Source organism: Alosa sapidissima, chromosome 19 (genome assembly GCF_018492685.1).
Source record: "Alosa sapidissima isolate fAloSap1 chromosome 19, fAloSap1.pri, whole genome shotgun sequence".
In the NCBI taxonomy this organism is placed as follows: domain Eukaryota; kingdom Metazoa; phylum Chordata; class Actinopteri; order Clupeiformes; family Clupeidae; genus Alosa; species Alosa sapidissima.
In genome coordinates, this window is record NC_055975.1 from 2,862,474 (window position 1) to 2,873,722 (window position 11,249).

Consider the following 11,249-nt stretch of genomic DNA (forward strand, 5'->3'; position numbering starts at 1 on the left):
GGATGTTGATGTGGTGTGAGGAACCAGTAATGCGTTGAGCAGTTTTCACCATCCTCTGCCGTGCTTTCCGGTCGGAGGCAGATCAGTTGCCATACCATACTGTGACACAGTTGGTGAGGATGCTCTCCTCAGCGGTAGAGGTTTAGAAGTTCACCAGGATCTGAGGAGAGAGGTTGTGTTCTTTAGTCTCCTCAGGAAGAAGAGATGCTGGTGAGCCTTCTTGATCAAGGTAGAGGTGTTGAGGGTCCAAGAGAGGTCCACAGAAATGTGGACACCCAAAAACATGAACTGGTGACATGCTCCACCTCAGTCCTGTTGATGAGGATGGGGCTTCGTGTGCTAGCTTTTGACTTCTAGAAGTCCACAATGAGGTCTTTGGTCCTCTTGGTGTTCATGTACATGGTGTTAGAGCCATGTACAGGTATGCAGTTGTAGGTGAAGAGGGAGTAAAGGAGGGCTCAGCACACACCGGTGTTCAGGTTGAGGATTGAGTGGTGAGGATATCTAATCTAACAGACTGCGGTCTGTTGGTTAGGAAATCCAGAATCTAGTTTCAGAGGGAGGTATTGATGCCCAGTTCACTGAGTTTGGTGATCAGTTTGGAGGGGACAATGGTGTTGAATGCTGAACTGAAGTCAATGAACAGCATTCTCACATAGGTGTTACTATTGTCAAGGAGGGACAGGGCGGAGTGAATTACCGTAAAGATGGCATCCTCTGTGCTCCTGTTCTGGCAAATTCTCTTGAAGCACTCTATACTGGAAACAAAATCTAGCTCTGGGTACAAATAAAGTAACTTGAACTTGCATTAGTTATAAAGTTATTCTTTAGCTATAATTCACAGGACATTCAATCATTTTACTAACACAAAGGTTATGAAGAAATATTGGTAACACTTTATGGTAAAGGTACTGTACATGAATTATCATGAATTCATGCATGAATTAATTCATGATTTATGCATTACTTCATTCCTTTATATCCTATGAATCATCAGAAATTTACATGAATTCATATACTCCCGTCTCGTTCATGATGACCTCATGTATAAACAACACATCAACTAAAGCATTAGGTGTGATGGGTATATCAGTATGATTTATGATTTCTTAAGCATGATCATCATGATTGCTCATGCATTCATCATGTCTGTGGCCCCTCAACTGAATAATAACATGTGTTTAGAGAACTCCTAAGTTATGTTCAAATCAGAATTTGAGCAGTGATGACCACATTTTTGGCAGAAAAATAAATAGTCATGATCATGCTTAATACATCATAATTCATAATGATGTGCCCACCATACCTATTACTTTAGTAATGTGTTCATGTATGAGGTCACAAATGGCAAACTCTGAACTCAGTAAATTCCTGATGATTAATTAGATATTAATGAATGAAGTAATACATAAATCATGAATTAATTCATGCATGAATTCATGATAATTCATGTACCCTTACCATAAAGTGTTACCAAAATGGGTAAAGGCCTATGTAACTTACTCCGAGACTACATACATTACCAACCTAATTCGCTTCAATTATGTAAAATGTAATGTAAACTAGAAATGCAATTCCGAGGAATTACACGAGGGGATGCAGTCTGCTGGTTAGGGTGTTGGTGGGGCTGTTGAGCTTGCTGCTAGCTGGTTGGTAGGGTAATTGTGATACCTGCAAAGGTGCTTTTGGAGAAACCAAATTTGAATCTTGTGTGACATGGCATTATTCAGATATCACACTCAAGGTGTTTTTGACCTTGACATTTGACCTTCAACCTCCAACTTCAACTCACTTCATCTCTGAGTCCATAAAAACACTCGTACCAAATTTGAAGCATGTACGTCAAGCCGTTCTGGAGATATAATGCTGAATGCATGAGATATGGCTGGGACTTTTATTTTGACACACAGGAAAAACTTTAACAGGATGTGTAGTTCAGGTAGAGCTAGATTGTATGCTTAGAAGCTGAGACAGTTGGAATCCTCACAGGTGACACCTGTGCCAGTGTTCTGATTAGCCTGGGAACTGCTCTGAGAACTACTTAAACGAGCGCAGCTGGCTCTATTATGACATCACAGCCCCCATTCAAGTCTATGGGGGAAAAATACACTTTTAGGCTACGTTTATACGGTGATGATGAAAATTGAAGACGCAGAAGTGGCGTCTCGTCTTAATTTTTTTATTCGCATTTAGACAAGCATTCTCAGGGGGAAATCTTCTGTTTTTATGAAGACGCAAGAGTATGTGATATTCAATTGGATATGCATTCCAGACCGCTGGGTGGTGGTGTGATAGAACCCCGGTACGTCACGCGCAGACATTCTAATTTGACAGTTTAGCCAGAGGTGATCAAGGATCTTCTCAAAAATGAAAAACGGATAGGACGGTAAAGCCTTGGAAGATCTACGGAACGGTGTTTCAACCAAATTTGTACGTTAAGCGGTTTGGGCTGAATAGCGCGCACAAAAAGGTAAAAAGAAAAATAAGAAGAAGAATCCGGATTTCAATAGAGGGGATGCATCCCCTCTAATCAGGTTTTATGGCCAAGTATATTTGTGTATACAAGGAATTTGGTCTCTGAATTTATTCCATCCTTGAATTAGTGAACACACAGGTCACACATTGAAGCACACATTAACCTGGAGCAATGAGCTGCCTTGCTACAGTGATGCTCGGGGAGCAGTGAGGGGTTAGGGGCCTTGCTCAAGGGCACTTCAGCCGTGGATGTGGGCATGGGAGAGTATGCCCACATCCACGGCTGAAGTGCTCAACCTTTCCACCACCCACATTTTTCCTACTGGTCGGGGATCGAACTGGCAACCCTTTGGTTTCAAGCCCGAAGCCCTAACCAGTAGGCCACAATTTTAAACTTTACATTTCATCACTACACATCTTTCTTGACCCTCAAAAAACATAAGTCTCATTCATCAAATACCATGTGCCTGCTCAGTTATAAAATTTTATAAGGTTTTTTTCAGGTAATTAGCATAGGCATAATACTAGATATTTTTCTTTTTTTCACAGCCTGTATCCTTGATCTATTGGCCAAGGGAGATTTCTGTGAACAATATGAATGAATTTACATGGTATAATGACATCCGCCCAAAGAAAGTGCCCAAAATCACCATTTTGGCAACCATTTTGTTTATGCTAATTAGATGGTGATAAACTCAAAATTCAGCTTGGGAACAGGGCTAGTTGGATTCAGCACACCTTAGTTATGTTAAAAAGCCCTGTTCCCAACTTTTACTAAAAAATGTCTCTAGAGAGCACATATCTCAAAAATATCACCTGTCTATTATTCACAATTCCTCCAGTACAGTATACAGCTCTGAACAGGCAGAGACTAAGTAGGCCTACAGCCAGTAATTGCTAGCCTAGAAATCTAGACGCGCCAGGGCTAGTCTAGCAACTCTCCGTTGGCTTGTGAGCTCCAGAAATCGAAACTCAATCGTGTATAGAGTCGTTAGGTGGGCTTAACATAATGATTGATGGCAGAGTTGCAACGGTTTGGCTTGAATTCCCTGCTACTTGAAAACAAATAAGATGGAGGTTGCTGTTGGCGAACAGTGTGACACGAGTTAAGCTTTTATTAAGTTGGCAAACGTTTGAACTAGCCAACTAGCTCCGCTGGTGGGAAACGCATGGGACTCTTAGCGCTGCCGCTGTCCTATTGCGTGCCGAGGGAATTTGAAAGACAACTGATTATCTCGCCCCTTGGACTGAGCACTGCGAACAGTGAGTGCCCAGACCCTACATTTTAATGTAGGTCTGGCTCGTCAGGCTAAGTAATTGCTGTAAAGATGTGCAAATTCTTCAGTTCACTCCCCTGGGAGTCTAGCCTGACGAGCCAGACCCAAAGACACACAGATATGCACACACGCACGCACACACACATAAACACACACATGCACACACAGACACATAAACATTAAAGTACATCACATGACTACTACTACAGTATCTGTAAGAGAAACAAGTAAGGAGGTAGCATAGAAATCTAGACATACCTTAGCGGCAGCAAATGTAATTTGCAGCCAGGGTCGTCTAGCAACTCTCTGTTGGCTTGTGAGCTGAAAAAAAAACCTCTGGTTAGGCCAATCACATTGTGTATAGAATCGGTGGGCGGGCTTAACATAGAGAGTTGCGACAGTTCCGTGTGAATTCCCTGCTGCTACTGGTGAACACTGGTCTTTCGAATCGGCTTTGGCCTCGACTCTTAAAGACTTGGAGTTAAGCTTTTCTTTGAGAAAATAACAAAGAACGGCACTGATTGGTTGTAGCGCTATCCTATTGCGTGTAGAGGGAATTTATCCCGCACCTTGGATTGAGCCCTGCCAATGGTGCGTTCCCAGTCCCAACCTCTTGATGTGGGTCTGACTTGCCAGGCTACAAGGGGGGTGATAGGATGTGCACAGCATAGGAGTTAATATAGGAATAGCCTCCCCTGAGCTAATAAAAATGGTATATTAATAATCACTGTGTTGTTGGCAATGGAATCATGTAATGATCTACAGAACCCTAAAGGGGTCATTGCAAGATATTTTATATTGCCATAAGTATATATCGCCAAAACGTGCGCTCACTATAGTAAATTGTGTGCTCATTTTACTAAATAGTGCGCTCATTTTACTAAATTGTGTTGGCAATTTACTGGTTAGAAATTACTGTCCTACTTCATCCAGCCGGTGAGGAACTTACTACCGTAACACCATGTCACATGACCTTAAATATTGCAGGATCCTGCATTCAGTTCTTGCTGTTGTCTTTTCACGGACTGGACGAGCTGAAACCATGCTGAAACCCACCCTCAAGACATCATTTCAAAGACGTGATAGGGCAGTTTGGAAGGAATCTCCCCATGACAATTATGACAGGTTTCTCATTCTGCTTCCTTATGTTGGAATGTGGATAAATTAGTAAAAATGGAATGGATACCTTCTTATATGTGATTTCTGCAACAATGGTAGGCTAGCCTACTGAAAATGTTTGGATATTCTGTTTATGCTGTTGGTTAAATAGATGACAAACAAAAAACACTGGCTTTATCAGGCCATCTAGATTTCCTGCAGGGGCAAGTTTCTTTTTCGTAGGAAAGAAGGACGGTGGACTCCGTCCCTTCATAGACTACAGAGGCCTTAACAAGATTACCATCAAGGATCAGTATCCTCTTCCCTAGATGTCGTCTGCCTTTGAACAGCTGCGCAACGCTACAATCTTCACTAAACTGAACCTGTGTAGTGCCTACAACCTGGTGTGTATAAGGGAAGGGGATGAATGGAAGACCGCATTCATCACCCCTAGTGGCCACTATGAATACGTGGTGATGATACCTTTGGATTGGCCAACAGTCCCTCAGTTTTTCAAGCATTTATAAATGATGTATTACGAGACATGTTGAACCAATTTGTGTTTGTATCTGGACGATATCCTTATTTTTTCCCGTTCCCAGAATCTCCATGTCCAACATGTCCGAGAGGTCCTGTAGAGACTGTACGAAAATGGCCTGTTTGTGAAGAGGGAGAAATGTGAATTCCATGTCACCCAGGCCTCCTTCCTGGGGTTTGTCATATCTCAGGAGGGTGTTCACATGGATCCCACCAAAGTGCAAGCCATTTTGGACTGGGCCCAACCAGCGACCCTAAAGCAAGTGCAGCGTTTTCTGGGCTTCGCTAACTTTTATTGCCGCTTTATTAGGAGCTTCAGTTCGGTGGCGGTGCCCCTCACTGCACTTACCAAGGGGTCCCCAGCGAAGATCAAAATGGACGGCAGAGGCACAGATAGCATTCAACACGTTAAAGAAGCACGTGACTGCTCCAATTCTACGCCATCCAGACTCGGCCCAGCTGTTTGTGGTGGAAGTGGATGCTTCTGATGTCGGAGTGGAAGCTATTCTTTCACAAGGGTCAGGGGAAGATGGAAGTGCACAACACAAGCCCAGTAACCAACGCCCTACAGGTCTCCTACTGTCGCTGCCCATTCTAAAGCGACCATGACACATGTCTCCATGGATTTTGTAACAGGCCTGCCAACCTCCAGAGGAAATAAGGTAATCCTTGTAGTAGTAGACCGATTCTCAAAGGCGGCACATTTCATGGCTCTTCCCAAGCTGCCATCTGCGTTTGAGACCGTCAACCTCATCCTGCAGAATGTGGTGAAGATACATGGCGTTTCTTCGGACATCGTTTCGGACCATGAGCCTCAGTTTGCAGTTTGATTTTGGAAGGCCTTCTGGTCTCTCTTTGATGCCTCTGTCAGCCTCCCCTCGGGGTTTCATCCACAATCGAATGGCCAAACTGAGCGTGTGAATCAGGATCTTGAAAAGTACTTAAGATGTTTTGTGTCCTCTTACCCAGACAGATGGAGCCAATTTCTGATGTGGACCAAGCTGTCATACAACACTCTTCAGCGGTCGTCCACTGGTATGTCTCCACTTGGATGTCAATTTGGCTTTAAACCTCCTCTGTTCCCCAGTCAGCAGGTTTCTGTGGCGGTCCCATCTGCTGAGGTATTCGTGTCCCGCTGTCGTGTCAGTTGCATTGCCTTAAGCCAGTCAACATCTCGCCACCAGAGGCAGGCCAATCGACACAGGCGACCGGTTCGACTTTTTAGACCAGGTCAACGAGTATGGTTGTCTGCCAAGGACCTCCCATTGACAGTGGATTCTCGGAAGCTTGCTCCGTGTTTTATTGGACCATTCCTCATAATTCAGAGAGTGAATCCAGTCACTTACCGGCTGCAGCTCCCAAGATTCATGAAGGTGAAACTAGTGTTTCATATATCCTTACTGAAGCCAGTACTTACCTCCCCTCTGTCTCCCTCCGTGTGTCCCCCCCCTTCCCCACCCTGTCTCATAGGTGGAGGTCTGACTTATTCCGTCAAGCGGCTGTTGGCTGTTGGACGGGGACTACAATACCTTGTCGACTGGGAAGGCTATGGCCCAGAAGAAAAGAGTTGGGTCCCTTCACAACACGTCCTGCATCGAGGCCTTATTGAAGAATTTCATCAAAGTCGTCCAGATCAACTTAGGCCGCCGGGAGTCGGCCGTAGAGGAGGGGGTCCTGTTGAGGCTTGCCGACCAGTAGATGGCGACAGAGAGCACTTCCATGGGGGACCAAGAAGAAGTAACCTGCAAATGCCCATATTTGGTCCTTCCTCCCCAAGAGAATCACCTCGATCTGATGACTGGAGTGATTGTGTTTTGTGTTCATGTTTCTGTGTTTAGTCGTTAACCTTTATTAGTTGGAGTATTTAAGTACCTCTGTTAACAGTGCCTCTTGCTGGGTCTTGAACGTTTATTCCTGAGACTGTGGTTCTCTGTCATTTCTAAGTTTTCAAGTAAAAGCCTAGGACCTCCCTTGACTGTTCTTTGACTCTGCATTTAGGGGTTTTCCTGGTAGACCATCAGCTTTGGCTACAGTGAATAGAGCCTTGTGGTGGTCGAACTCTCAATCTGCCGTGACATTCAGCCACCGTACATGTAAATGGAGGTGATGGCGGAGCTGAACACAATCAGAACAGTAACAATAGCCAAGTAATTCATGAGCAAGATGACAAACCCTGCAACGAGCGCCCAGGTGAGGAGAAAGATCACCCCTGTCTTGTTAGACAGGAGGTGACCCAGAAACCCATGACCCATTGTTCTCTCCTGTCCAGCTAAGCAGGACACTCGCAGGAGGGGAAAAGCAGTCAGGCTACAGAGAAAGAAAAGGATCACGACAACCCAGAAGGACCCAGCATCAGTAGCCAGGTGACCGAGGAGGAACAGCTAAACAGGCATCACTGCTCCACTGAAGAGCCATGATGGATATGGAACTGCTTGCTCAGCCACTGAACCGAACACAAACTGCCCTCTGGGTACAAGTGTAGAGAGAGACCCCGAGGACAGACTAGACATGCCCATCAAGGGCCTTCCTTGCCATGAAGAAAAGGCACATCCGAGCAACGGCCAAGGAATAGTGAATGGAGGTGGCATTGCTGAAAGTAAGGGGGAAAGGGGCTTTGGTTCTTGGGCTGGTTGCTGGCCAAGAAGTTGCCCATTTCCCTCTGTTTCAAAGGAAAACCGTCCCATAAATTGGAGAACAACGGGAGTAAGTTGTTCAAAGTTCTTTAAATTCTGCACAGCGCACCACTGAGTAAAATGCACCTTTCTTGTGAGCGAATTCAACAAAGGTGTGTCACTCATTCTTACGAAAGTGATGGAAGCGCAATCTGTAAGCTTCGGGCACAAGTTCATATGCTTGCAAAATAGCACTTTTAACTACATCACTGTCTACGCTTTGCTAAAGAGATAAGGACAAATATACTTGTTGGGCCTTCTCAACCAACACGCATTGGAGAAGGGTCCAAATAGACCTAGGCCAATTCAGAGACATCGCAACACATTCAAAATACACAAAGTAACAATCAACATCTCGTTCTTGAAACGGAGGGACAAGTCTAATATCACCTGCAACATCAAATGGTGGTTGCATAGAGCTTGGATTTTCAAAACCCTTCTGTTTCACAGCCAATTGCAACCTAGCGATTTCAATCTGAGAAGCCAACACAATTCATCTCGACGAACAAGCAGTTGCATTTGTTTTAGGCATAGTGGTGGGCTGCTCTGGGGGTTCTCAGACTCACTAGTTAGGAAATAATTCCCTTCTCCACTAAACCAGACGTCAGTCGAGACAGTATTGTGTGCTTTTTTCGCTTCTGCTGACGAGAACTCAATATATTATTTAACAGTCAATTCAATTAATTGCTCTTTAGTAAGCCTCTCCATTAGGCAGGGATCACACTGACCAGTGGCAAGCGACAGGTTTCCTATTGAGAATGAGGAGATGTCACGACACAGCCCCCGATATCATGGCATCCGCCATGTTTACAGGATACCCACTAGAACTCGTTCATTGTTTGTGTTGTTAGCAGAAGAAGCTACTGGAAGCAACTGGAATCCATGCATTTCCACAGAATTATTTTTGAAATCTGATCCCTTATCATACCTGTTAATTCGTACTCGTCGCTCGACTAAATTCAAGATGGCGGCGAACGGTAAACTTCCTGAAGGTACTGTCTGTATAAATCGTCTTGTAAATAAACTACCAGTGCTTTTTCAAAGTTCTCAATGTCTCGTTTTAAATATCAGGGCCCTCGCAAATCTACCAATGAAGTGTGGAGCTACTTTGAGCCTCATAAATGGTGTAAAACAGTGATTTGGCTAGACCGATGCCTGAGGCACCCCCATTGAAAACCTGTTGGTAGCATCGGCTAACTAGCGCCAGATTTCAAAGTGCAGAGGACAAGCCGAGATGAGCTATGAGACAAAAGTTCACACATGGCATCATGTTTCAACACACTTTAGGTCAATATCACACCAAACTTCTTCTTTAACAAGACTCTCTAATGCAAATTAACGTATGTAGTCACGTAATGCCACCGCTGTTTTATACGTGTGTGATATTTATTTTACTTACTGATAATGCTGAACCTGTCATGCCTGTGTGAGTCTATAGCAGGGATGTCAAAGTCAAATACATTAGAGGGCCAAAAAAACAAATTTGCTACAAGCCGAGGGCCGGACTGGTTCAATGTTTATTAAAACATATTAAAATGACTGCACGTAACCTATTGAACCAAGATGTGTACTGTATTTTATTTAATGATTAAATGAATAATCCGTCTCTGTCACTAATTTCAAGTGAAAACATTTTTCAACAGGCAAACAGACAAAAACAAACTTCCTTCAAAGAAAAATCACATGTCCTGTGCATTTAATGAATAAAGCAATATTTTCTTATGGCTCTGTCAGTTATTTGAAGGGAAAACATTTTCAACAGGCTAACAGCAAACAAGTAAATGTCCTTCAAAAATAAAATATGTTCCTTAATATCAAGATGAATGCATAAATTAAATTGCATGCATTATAAACTGAAAATGCTATATTGTGCTGCTCTATGATCCTACCAATTACTGCTTTCAAATAGTAAAATGAGAAAAAAAAATAAAATCAGTTGTATTCTTTCTCAAGTCCATTAACTGAAAAATAAATATAAATAAATAAAATACAAAAATCTATGGCACAGAGACAAAACAATACTTCCTTCAAAGAAAAATCCTGTCTTGTAGAAACTGTAAAAATTTAACTGAATTAAAAACTAAAAATACGTTAATGCTCTGTGATTCTCACTAATGCTCTGTGATTCTCACTAAGACGGTTCCTGACTGCTGTTTTGTTTAGCTTCATCAAACGGAACATTTGTTCACACAGGTATATGCTGCCAAACATAGAGAGCGTCTGAGCAGCTTGGGTGTGCAGCTGAGGGAGTGCCAGGACTTTTTTTTACGGGCTTTTCCCAAATCACGGAAGTAACGTCGACGCAGTGGTATAGTAGCAGATAGTAGCATCCATCAGGCAAGTATTATTTAAATAAACTCCTGGTGTATTTACAAACTTTTCAATGCCTCGTTTTATGAGTAAAGAACATAGTTGTACTACTGTAGAAGTTTCGTACCATTCAGGGCATTATTAGTGGGGTCATTTACGAGATAAAAGTTGGTACCATTACGACTGTAGAAACTCATTCGTTTCTGATAGCGCTACTCGACCAGGGTTCGACCAAGGGAAAACAGGTTCTGGGAGGGTGTTTGGCTCCATGGGGTCATGGTGCAAAGGACCCTAGGGTGAAATTACTCCAAACCATCGCTTTAACAAAGTCCTTTTAGGCAAGTCCCTCCACTCGGCGGCCATATACCAACGTTTTATGGGCACTCATCGGGCACAGTCTTTGGGTCGAACTGCGCGTGCGCAAGGCTTCACGACACCAATCTTGCTCCAGCGGCGAGATCACAACACATGATTGGCACGATGTCTTCACAACACACCATATGATTGGCTCAATGTATTCACATTACACCACATGATTGGCTCAATGTATTCACATGTTCACGTTTTGCAGAGGAAAGGGTGGGACAACGGCCATATTGGCGTGACAAACTAGCCCCATGCATTTCTATGGAGTATTTTTTGAGTGCTGTGTCTCCACATTAGAAAGTCTCTGGCTTTAATCAAGTCCATTTGGAGGTTTGGTGGTGCGCTTTCCACGTCAACTCCAAAAGGATTGGCGAGCAGTTCAAACTTGCTTTTTTGAGCTTCAAAGTCAGCAAATCGGCAAGTACGTTCAGTTTATCAGCAAACTGTGCACTCGGGAACACAGCGGTAGAGAGCTTCTCTTTCATGGTCTGGCAGCTGGGAAAGTGGCTCAAGT